Source organism: Callospermophilus lateralis, chromosome 11 (genome assembly GCF_048772815.1).
Source record: "Callospermophilus lateralis isolate mCalLat2 chromosome 11, mCalLat2.hap1, whole genome shotgun sequence".
NCBI lineage: Eukaryota > Metazoa > Chordata > Mammalia > Rodentia > Sciuridae > Callospermophilus > Callospermophilus lateralis.
This window is the reverse complement of record NC_135315.1, coordinates 47,616,493-47,625,498: the sequence shown is the minus strand read 5'-3', so window position 1 is coordinate 47,625,498 and position 9,006 is coordinate 47,616,493. Positions and strand designations below refer to the sequence as shown.

At 40.5% G+C, this 9,006-nt stretch overlaps 1 pseudogene; it reads left to right on the top strand.

The window, feature by feature from the left end:
• The first annotated feature begins 4,508 nt into the window (after positions 1 to 4,508).
• LOC143410519 (L-aminoadipate-semialdehyde dehydrogenase-phosphopantetheinyl transferase pseudogene) lies at positions 4,509 to 5,775 on the top strand (annotated as a pseudogene).
• Positions 5,776 to 9,006: the final 3,231 nt, after the last annotated feature.

Genomic DNA, 9,006 nt, shown 5'->3' with positions numbered 1-9,006 from the left:
TTTTCAGTACCTACGAATGGCCAAGGCCACAGCTTGGGTTCCATCCTTCAGAGGAAAACATGCAGCTGGCCAGGTAACAGAGCAGTCAAGGTTATCTGTGTGACTTAGTCAGAAAAATAAAGAAAGCGGGGCAAGACTGTGGGCACCTCCCATTGTCCTGTTGGACTTGGCTTTGATCTTGGTTCAAATGTTGTTTCTGAAGTCTAGATGGATTCCTAGAGCCAGGAAAGATAAAGAAGGTGGGGGGGGGGGGATGGAGTCTAGGTTTTAGCAGAGAGATGTCCTCCTATAGAAAGTGATGCCATGCCCTTCCACTGGGTTTAGGTACCACACTGCCCTGTGCTCCTGAAGCACCCTGTTTCCCTCTTGCCCATCAGACATGGCATCATCCCTGCTACTTCACTGCTCATCTCCTTCCACTAAATAGTAAGCTTCCTGAGGGAAGGAGCCATGTCGAATGTGCTCATCAGTTCCTTCCCGGTGCCTAGTATACTGCTTGGCACATGGGGAACTTATTAATAGGTAAATGGTAAAGGAACTTTCTCTAGATATCTCCCTATCCATGTGATGCAAGAGTCCACCTTACTAATCATCTCCAAGTTAATAGGCCACCCATGACTCCAGTGAATGGTAATCTTAGAATTGAATCCACTGGAATATTACTCAGCTATAAAGAAGAATGAAATTATGGCATTTGCCAGTAAATGAATGGAACGGGAGATTATCATGATAAGTGAAATAAGGAAATCTCAAAAAAACCAAAGGAGTAGAGGTTCACTGGATTGGACAGCGAGGCGGGGTGGAAGGGAAGGGCAGTGAGAATGGGAAAGACAGTAGAATGGAAGAATGAATTGGACATAACTTTCTTATGTTCATATATGAATATGTGAAATTCCACATCATGTGCAACCAAAGAATGGGAAGTATACTCCATGTATGTATGATATGTCAAAATACATTCTACTGTCATGTGTAACTAAAAAGGACAAATAAAAAAATTGAAAAATAATAAAGTTCATGAAGCAAGGGGAAAAAAAAGAATTGAACCCATTGGTATTTTGACATTTATATTGTGACATTTATACAAATGTTGCCTTTGACTCATGAGAGCAAAACTTCACTCACATTACCCCTGCCCAAGATTCAGAACCACAAGTTGATATTCCCCATTCAGCCAACACATTTGAGTCTCTGCCCTGTTCCCTTCCCATCAACTGCACAGTACGGGGCGGGTCCCTCTGGGTGGAGGGATCTCTTCCATGGTGTCCCTGACCTTGAGGGTTGTTCTAAGAGTGTCAGGAGATAATACTTGTAGGTGCTCAGATCAGTGTCAAGCATACAGTTTGTATAGTAGTCCCCCCTTTTCTGCAGGGGATACATTCCAAGACCCCCAAGTGGAAGCCTGAGTCTGTGGATAGTACTGAAGCTTACAATTATATTTTTCCTATACATACCTACCTATGATAGAGTTAATTTATACATTAGGTACAAAAGAGATTAAAAATAGCTGAGTTCAGTGGTGCACACCTGTAATCTTAGTGGCTTGGGAGGCTGAGGCAGGAGGATCCCAAATTCAAAACCAGCCTCCGCAACTAACTGAGGCCCTAAACAACTTAGCAAGACCCTGTCTCAAAATGAAAAATAAAAAGGACTAAGGATGTCACTCAGTGGTTAAGCCCCTAGGTTCAATCCCTAGCACAAAGTGGGCAGGGGGGAACTACAATGATCAATAATAAAATAGAATATATGTGTGTATAGATAGTTAAATGAATGTGTCCCTCTTCCTCAAAATATCTTATTGTACTTTGCCTTTTTCTAAAGGAAGCTCTTTGTGGCTTCTCTTGGGCATATCTGAATTCTTAGCATCACTACTCTTGCACATTGTAGCCATTAAGGAAAAGGAGTTACTTGAACCCAAGGACTATGACACTTTGACAGTTGGTCTGATAACTCAGGCAGCTACTGAGTGACTAACAGGCAGCAGCATATGCAGCATCATGTGCACACACAAAACAGGGATGATTCACTTCCCAGACAGTACAGAGCAGGACAGCGAGAGATTGCATCATGCTACTCAGAATGACACACAATTTAAAACTTAGGAATTGTTTATTTATGGAATTTTCCACTTGATATTCTTGGGATACATTTGACCTTGGGTAACAAACTGCACAAATTGAAACCATGTTGGGGTGGCTGGGAGGGATTACAGGGTAGGTGCAATCTCTTGGCTTTCCTGCTCACTGGATGGGTGAGAGAGGTCAGCATAGCTCAACCACCCACAACTATCCCTACAGAGAATTTAATAAGGTTAGTGCATAAGCATAAAACAAATTGGAAAGGGAGGGGTTCACACATGTGACATTAGTCCCAGCTGCCTCACAAGCATGAGCCAGAGAGATGACACTTTCTGGACCCACTGATCTTCATGCTCAGGCCACACTGTTAACAAGTTCCATAAATTTGGTTGATTCGATCAGGATCCTCCTAAGGGAATGAGAATGTCCCCGAATTTTTGTATGCCAGCTCTTAGACGTGCCCCATAATGGAAAAGGAGTCTCATACTTTGAAAAGGATGTTTTTACTTAAGATCCAGATAACTGTGGCTACTTTCTGCTGCTAACTGTATAAGACCCTAAGGCCTCTCAGGACCCTACGGCCAAGACTCTGTTCACTTCCAAAGACAAGAAAGCTCTACATAATGAACTTGCTGCTTTAGATGGATTCCAGATCAGTTCCCTGTGTCCACACAGTGTTTTATGTTTTCTGCTAAAATGTGGCAGATTCAAAACTTGCATTTGAATTTGATTCCTCAGCTATCTTAAGGGCAGGAGGCCATATTTGTCTTAGACTTTGTTTATTCTCTACATGTCTGAAGGCCTCATAGAAGTCTCTCAGAAGCATAGAGAGATCAAACTATTTGCTTCTTTTGCCTTGCACTGCACATCACAGTTCTAATCTAGAGGAAGCTCTGAGCCACACCACCAGGAAGCTGCAGGTGGAGACTATTAGCTCAGGATCTGTCCAAGCAGCTGTCCTTCAAGTTGTAGCTCCCAGCTGGAGGTGCCACAGTTGTTGGGGCTGCAACACCAAGAGTCATTGAAGGCAGCCTCCAACTTCCTGTTGTGCCACCTCTGAGTGTCTGACTTGCAGGGAGATCCAAGTATCATTTGCTGCCTTGCTGAAGGTAGTAGGGCATTTTCAATAGCTTTGGGATGTGTTCAAAGAGCAAGAGAGCACAGGTATCTTTGAAGTTCAACTGGATGTGTGAATACTGAAGTCTCTTAGCATGGCCCCCAACCCTGCCCTGTTTGAAAAATGTTATGTCCAGGAGCTCATCTAATTCTAATGACAACCCTGTATCTCTCAGGATTCTCCAGAGAAACAGTATCAATATGATGGAGAGAGAGAGAGAGATTGATTTTAAGGAATTGGCTCACATTATTATGGAGGCTGGCAAATCCAAAATTTGCAGGGTAGGCTAGTGTGGGGAGCCACTCTGAATGACCCACGCCTTCCATCTTGAAGCAAGAGGCTCTGACCGATTGATCACTACATTTCGTAGTGACTTGGGCATTGTCCCAGCTCAGGAAGTGGAGGGCATGTCTTCAGATGTAGGTGTCACCCTTTGGGTTGAATTACACTCACCTGTCCCTTGTAATCCTGCAGCCGGCCTTCCTCTGTTATTCCCAGGAAATGGTCCCTGCTAACATCTCCTCCATGACCTGTCTGCTAGGGCTAGGGAGAAAAGGTCAGTTACAAACATGGCTATTTCTGCTACCATTTAGCATGCTGGGGAATGGGGCAATCGGGACATGTCCATTATATTCTGCCACTTGGACTGCCCCTCACATGAGGACACACACACTCATCAGAACATACAAACATTACATACACCACCCACACAGCCAAGCTTTCCTTCATCCACACTATTTCAAAGATGCCCTGGCCTAATTTAATCCCCTTTTGTTATACAAAATAGCAAATAGTAACTGCCCTCTGCAATGAAGACATCCTTTAAAAGTCCATGTTTCTGCAAGCAGAGGTGTAATGGTGGAGACATGACAGTTCCTCTGGAGGGACTGGGTGTTCTATTAATTTTCCAGAGGAGTGGTTAACCTCAGAGCGGGAGAACTAGGATCACCCCAAGTATTTCCTACAGGAAACATGGACCCATTTCCCACACCAAAGTCATTTTTGTCAGATGGGTAAAATAGATGAGAGTAGACAATTTTATGTAGGGCGAAATACAGATTCTGAAAATAGCTGTTTTACCAGTTGGCTATATACCACTGGTTAAAGAAAACTGGAGCTTCTTGGAATTTGGTGGGTGCCACAGGAAATTAAAAAATATATATATTTCAGGGTCACAAAAGGAGTAGAAACTTATAGTTTTTGACAAATTTATCTTCTTGGCCCCTTAGTGGGCAATGACAAGTTCCAGGAATCTCTACACTGGATGCATTTCCAGGTTTTCAAAGACAGCAGGCTATTTGTTCAACTGAGGCATGGGTGGGGACTCTGGAGCCAGTTTGCAAGGGGCTGAGTTCCATCTCCACCATTTATTTATTTATATATTTATTTATTGTTTAATGATATTAAATCATTAAAGCTGGGAATAGTAAACTGCCTCTAGGTTGTGATTGTTTCCCATTCTTTGTTGGTAAACTTCCTGTGGGACTCTAGGGAAGTTATCTAACATCTCTCTCTGCCTTGGTCTCCTTGTAAATCAAGGATAAAGATGAGAATAGTACTTGTGATCATAGGGTTTGCGAGGGTATGTCTTCAGATGTAGGTGTCGATCAAATATTACTCTGGATGTTTCTGTGAAGGTGATTTTGGAGGAGACTAATGTTTAACTTGGAGGACTTTGAACAAAGCAAACTGCCTTCCACAGTGTGGGGAGGCCTCATCCAATCAGTCGTAGGCCTGAAAAGAACAAACAACTGACCTCCTTGAGTGAAAGGCAATTCTCTGGCCAGAGAAGGAGCCCATCGGTCAGTTTGTCTTTGCCCTGGACACTAAGACAGCTATGGCTGGTGGTCTGATGATAAGGAAATTAGCTGCAGAGAAATTGAATATCCCTCAAGCACCATATCTGCTTGCAAAGAACTGAAAAAGGAAATCCAGTCCTTGCAAAGGACTCATTGAATCCTTACCCTAATTTCAACTTTAACACCTCTCATCAAGGGGATTATGCAGTGCTTACTGCGGAACCTGAGCTACAAGTTGGAATTGATATAATGAAGACTAGTTTTCCAGGCTGAGGTTCAATTCCAGAGTTCTTTCATATTATGAAAAGGAAGTTCACCAACAAAGAATGGGAAACAATCAGAAGCTTTAAGGCTGAATGGACTCAGCTAGATGTGTTTTATAGGAATTGGGTGCTGAAGGAAATCTTCATGAAAGCTATTGGTGTTGGACTGGGATTTGAATTGCAGCGGCTTGAATTTGATATATCTCCATTAAACTTGGATATAGGCCAAGTTTATAAAGAAACATGTTTGTTCCTGGATGGAGAGGAAGAAAAATAATGGGCATTTGAGGAAAGCAAAATATATGAACCCCATTTTTTTTGCCGTTCTTAGGAAATCCAGTGGATCTAGACACAAGGATGTTTCATCCCAAGATGATTCTATACCAACCCAGAGGCAGTTTATTATTCCCAGATTTAATTATTTAATATCATCTGCTATTCCCATGAAAAATCCTTTATTTGGGGACTGTTTTTGCTTCACAGAAGAAATTCCAATCCAAAATGGCACAAAGTCATGACAAGATTCCCTACATAATAAAGGGAACTGAAAATTGTAATCTTCCACATTCACAGAAAAAAATATCAATGCCCGATGGTATCAAATTTTATTTCACAAAACAATTTTTTAAAAACTGAAAACTTTTACTACTAAAAAAACAGATTTCTGGGGGCTGGGGATGTGGCTCAAGCAGTAGCGCGCTCGCCTGTCATGCTTGTGGCCCGGGTTCGATTCTCAGCACCACATACAAAGATCTGGTGTCCGCAGAAAACTAAAGGAAATAAATATTTAAAAAAAAAAAAAAAAAAGACTTCTGGTACTATACGTTTACCTCTTCCAGTCAGAAACTGCATTGAACTAATGGAAAAAGGCTGACAGAATTTTACATGTTCATTATAGAAAAAAAAATAGTGGAAATATGGAATAAGGAAACATTTGGATCCCATCTTTCAGAGATAAATTACTCTTTAATTCTGAGTTATCTTTCCAGACATTTTTTGGCCATTGAATCCATGTTAACTTTTTTTTTTAATGGGAACATACTGTTTTGTACATTTTTAAAACTGTTCATAATACCTCTATTATATAAACTTTTAGTGGTTTCTAAGGATTTTTTATTTTTGGCCTCAATTTATTGATTTTGCCTTAGGCTCATCCCACTCTCCAGCATAATGCCATAACTTCTAGTCTTATACCTTCCTAAAATTGCATCTACAAGGCACGAAAGACCGTTTTTCCTGTAACATTTATTTTATGGGTGTGGAAGTTTTCTCCTCTTAGCCTCCAAATGATTTCCCCTCATTTTCCATCAACTCAGATTTGGTCATAGAGAAAGCTAGCATCTGACATTCTTTTGGCCTCTATTAGAAGTAAACTCTGTTGGAAAGGAAAAAGCTAAAGGAGGTTTGGGATTATGGCATTGAGATGAAGCCCACTGCTTGGCATAAGAAAGATGTGCCATAATGAACTTATTTTCTGTTGTTAGGCATTTTTGATTGTCTGCATTATGTTACTGTAAGTGGTGCAGTGAATGTCCCAGTACATTTTGAGGCACATTATGTCTTTAAGAAACTCTTTAGAGGGGCTGGGGTTGTGGCTCAGCGGTACAGTGCTCAGTAGCACATGTGAGGCCCTGGGTTGGATCCTCAGCACCATATGAAAATAAATAAATAAAATAAAGGTATTGTGTCCAACTACAACTAAATTTTTTTTTTAAATTTTGTAAAGTTTTCAGAAGTGGAGTGACTGATCCAAAGGGCTTAAACATTTTTAGAGTTTTGGTAAGTATTACCATATTGTTGTCCAAAAAAAGCTGTCCAATTTACATTTCCATTTAGTACAGTATGTGTGACCTTGCCTATCTGTATACTCCCTGGTCAACTGTAGGTATTATCTTTTATTTTTTTCCTCCCTATTTAATCTTTGTCAGAATAACTGAATAATGTTGTATTATTTTTTAAAATTTGTATTTCTGTCATTACAAATGGAATTGATAAAAAAAACATTACAGGTTATTTGTATTCCTTTTTTTTTAAATGATCATCTTGTTCATGGTCTTCATCTGTTTGTTTGGTTGGTTGATGCTGGGGATTGAACCCAGGGCCTTATATATGTAAGGCAAGCACTCTTACCAACTAAGCCTTCATCTGTTTTATTTTAGTAAAGAGGACTTAATTTAAAAAGCGAACATAATATATTAAGATGCCAAGACCATCATATCGATGACAGAATCTATCATATGGTTGTAGTGCATGTCTTGGGAAGTTAGTGTTGTTATTGTTAAATATCAAGAAATAATTTCATTGTTTCTATTACTAACATTGAAAGTGGTATGTAAACTGTATAAGAGTAGGTATTTTTGTTAATAAAAAATCTTGGAATGTTTTATAGCTTTTTAAATTTTATTAAGCATGCTCATTTATTTTTTTAAGATTTTTTTTTTTTGAGAATTTTAATATTTATTTTTTAGTTATTGGCAGACACAACATCTTTGTTTGTATGTGGTGCTGAGGATCGAACCCGGGCCGCATGCATGCCAGGTGAGCACTCTACTGCTTGAGCCACATCCCCAGCCCAAGCATGCTCATTTATTCCAAGCATAATAAGTAATGTGTTTAAAAAAGATCAAGTAGGGGCTGGGATTGTGGCTCAGCGGTAAAGCGCTCGCCTAGCACGGGCGGGACCCAGGTTCCATCCTCAGCACCACATAAAAATAAAGGCATTGTGTTGTGTCCATCTACACCTAAAAAATAAATATTAAAAAAAAAGATCAAGTAGCATCTGTAAAACAGAAAGTATTGTTATCTCTAGCACGAGTGTAATGATGACATGAAAAACCATTTGTCTTGTCACTATGATAATGAAATGATTAATACTTTAAAAAAAATCATTATTGTGTTCCTACTAATACAATATATTCAGCTCCTTATTGTTAGAACAAAGAGTCTAGGTTGGATGCAAACTTCACAGATCATGTCAGCCTTTATTCAGGAATGGGACTACACCTAGAGGAATGGACCCACTTTCCTGGCGGAAAATGAGCCCCAGAACAAAGGAAGGGACTGGGCTTATGTAGGTTATACTGAGAGGTGAATTAATTAATGAGTATGTCAGCTTGGGCACTCAGGAATTTGGGATCTGTTTTATTGGGAAAAATGGGAGGGAGTCTAGGGTCAGCAGTCAGTCTCTGGGACTTATCTTACTGGACCTGATGGAGGCCCTGGGGTCAGTGGTTGGTATCTGAAAAGGATTTGTTTACGGAAGGATTAATGCTTTGTCCTCTTCCCAGAGACTGCCTTTCTAGGTGTGATGGACACCTCTTCCCCAGGGTTTGTTTTATCACCAGGAACAAATGTATGGAAAGGATCAATGCTCTCAATGTATGGCTTTCCTTCTCACTCCCCTTTTCCCAGGTCTCACTATTTGGGGGGGGGGGGTGTCATTTTTCATATATACTACTTATTAGAACATTAAATTTGTGTCTATCAGCCCCTGTCAATCTAAGGTTCAAATGGGGCCCGACAGGTACTATAGGGTATGAACTCCCCTGCCCCAACCCTATTCTGAACTGCATTCCTCAAGTGAGCAAATGGCAAAGCAGCATATTGAGTAGACAGGGCACTACAATTGAGGAATATATGGAAGATGTTAGACTTTAGACTGATTACTAGGAGACAATACAGAGAAACAGTACAGGGAGGTGCCAAGCTCTCATGGCAAGACAAGGGAAGGCAGGTCTAAGAGGTACCTT